The following is a 2986-nucleotide window of genomic DNA, read 5'->3' on the forward strand; positions in this document are numbered from 1 at the left end:
TTCTCTTGGATTTTCAAGGTATAGGATTATATCATCAGCAAAGAGGGATAATTTGACTTCCTCTTTTCCTATTTGGATACCCTTGATTTCCTTCTGTTGTCTAAGTGCCTGAACTAGGACTTCCAACACAATATTGAACAAGAGGGTTGAGAGTGGCCAGCCTTGTCTTGTTCCAGTTTTCAGGGGAAATGTTTCTAGTTTCTGTCCATTTAGCAATATGTTAGCTGTGGGTTTGTCATAGATGGCACTTACTATTTTGAGGTATGTTCCTTCTATACCTAGGTATTTGAGGGTTTTTATCCAGAAGGGATGCTGGATTTTATCAAAAGCTTTTTCTGCATCTAATGAGTTAATCATGTGGTTTTTTATTTTACATCTGTTTGTGTATTTAATTACATTTATGGCCTTACGAATGTTCAACCAGCCCTGCATCTTGGTGAGGAGTCCTACTTGGTCATGATGGATGATTGTTGAGATGTGTTTTTGGATCCGATTTGCTAGAATCTTGCTGAGGATTTTTGCATCCTTGTTTATAAGGGATATTGGCCTATAGTTCTCTTTCTTTGTTGGATCTTTATCCGGTTTGGGTATCAGTATTTTGTTAGCTTCATAAAATGATTTGGGGAGAATTCCATCTTTCTCAGTTGCCTGGAATATTTTCAATAAGATTGGTATCAGCTCCTTCTTGTATGTTTTGTGGATTTCTGCTAGAAAGCCATCTGGTCCAGGACTTTTTTTGTAGGTAGTTTTTGTATGACAGAGTCAATTTCCTGGGTTTTTATAGGTCAATTTAGTATCTCAGTGTCTTCTTGTTTCAACCTAGGGAAGTTGTGTGATGTCAGAAAGTCCTTCATTTCATCTAGTTTATCAAGTTTTTTTCTTAAAGGTGTACATAGTAATCTCTGATAATCTTTTGTATTTCTACAGGGTCAGTTGTGATTTGATCTTTTGTATTTCTGATTGTGTTTATTTGGGCTTTTTCTTGATCATTCTGGCTAGGGGCCCATCAATCTTGTTAATTCTTTCAAAGAACCAGCTTTTTGCTTTATTGATGTTTTCTGTGATATTTTTGTCTTCTATGTCCCGTATTTGGGCTCTTATTTTTGTGACTTGGATTCTTCTACTAAAGTTGGGGTTTTGGTGGTCTTCTCTTTCCAGCTCACTTAGGTGATTTGTTAGGCTCTCAACTTCTGATCTTTCCATTTTCTTGATGTGTGCTCATAGAGATGTAAATTCCCCTTTTCTCAATTTCTGATCTTTCCATTTTCTTGATATGTGCTCATAGAGATGTAAATTCCCCTTTTAGAACTGATTTCATGGCATCCCAGAGGTTTTGGTAGGATGTTTCTTCATTTTCATTTGTTTCCAGGAATCTTTCAATTTCTTCTTTGATTTCAGTGTTGACCCAGTAGATGTTCAGCATCATGCTGTTTAGTGTCCATGTCTTTGTGAATTTTTGTTTGTTTTGATATTTATTTTTATTCCACTGTTGTCTGAGAATGTGCATGGCAAGTTTCAACCTTATGGAATTTGTTTATGCTTTATTTATGGCCAAGGATGTGATCAGTCTTGGAGTGTGTTTCATGTGGTGATGAGTAACATGTATATTCTGTGGTTGTTGGGTGGAATAATCTGTAGGTATCTATTAAGTCCATTTAGTCGAGTACCTAGTTTAGTGTCAAGCAGAGTGTCAAGTTTAGTGTCAGGTCATGGCCCGGCTACTTGGGTCTGATGTTCAGAGGACTGCTGGGGAGGAGAGGATTTGCATCAATCTCGGACTCACCACTGATCTCTTTGGCGTCCTTCCTTTTCCTTTTTTGGCCACACCCTTTGTGTTGTGGATGGATCAGGGTAGGAGGTAGGACTCCTGGGACCCAGCACTCATCAGGTCCCTCCAAAGTTTGTGCTTAGAGGATATTCCCTCTGGATTGCAATCCCTGAAGAGTTGATTTTCCAGTCACAGAGATTGGGTCCGTTGCTCCGTGGTGAGCAAGTTGGAGCACTTTCCTGCCCCGCCTTCAAGATGGTGGTTGGGTACCTCTCTTGTCCTCTTCCGTGGGACTTTGCCTCTGCACTTCCTCTATAGACCCTGCTGCCAGTGCCCTGCCAGGTGCTAAAGTGGTGAGGCAAAGCCTGGAGCCAGCAGTCTCTTCTGCCAGTGGTGAGGGAGAGCCTGGAGCCACAGTCTCTCCCCACTGCTTTGCACAAAAAAACTTCTGTTCATTTTTTAATTAAATGGCACTTGGCTTCTGTGACCTTGGAAAAGCCAGGGACCAAGCAGAGAAGCTACAGTACCAGCTATTGCACTGGGGGCTTGGCCCCTTGCTCTCAAGCCCCCACTTAGTCTCTCCCAGCATTTTCTTCCTAGGGAGGGTTTTGTTGATTTGAAAAAGGAAAGAAAGATAGAAAATGGCACTTTGATTCTGTGTCCTGGGAATCATTAAAGCCCAAGCCCAGCAGCTGTGGCACCAGCTGCTGCACCAGGAGAGCCCTGGCCGCCAGCTCCCCAGCCCTCACTCAGTCAGTCACTCACACGCCCACTTCTTGCCCAAGTTCTTGCTGGTAGAGGGTCTTATGCTCCAAGTTAGGTAGAACAACATGACTGGACACAGTCTCTAGCTGGTGAGGACGATCAGGTTTCAACAAAGTATGAAATGGATGAATTTTGAGAAAGTTGAGACAGTGAAAGCATTAGAGTGTACATATTTAAAAATAGTTCCTTGTGTGTTAAATGGTTTTCCTTATAAAACATCTTTAAGCTCAATTTGGAAAATATGGAAAAGTAGAATGAAAAAGACATTCAATTTCACTACTCAGATAATTTTTTTGTTTTGAGTCAGGGTCTTATTCTGTCACCCAGGCTGGAGTGTAGTGGCATCATCACAGCTCACTGCAGCCTCTAACTCCCGGGCTCAAGAGATCCTTCCTCCTCAAACTCCTGAGTAGCTGAGACTACAGGTGTGTATTAATTTTTTGTTTTTCATTT

This window comes from Carlito syrichta, unplaced genomic scaffold (assembly GCF_000164805.1).
Source record: "Carlito syrichta isolate Samal-C Ts95f unplaced genomic scaffold, Tarsius_syrichta-2.0.1 Scaffold287500, whole genome shotgun sequence".
Taxonomy (NCBI): Eukaryota; Metazoa; Chordata; class Mammalia; order Primates; family Tarsiidae; genus Carlito; species Carlito syrichta.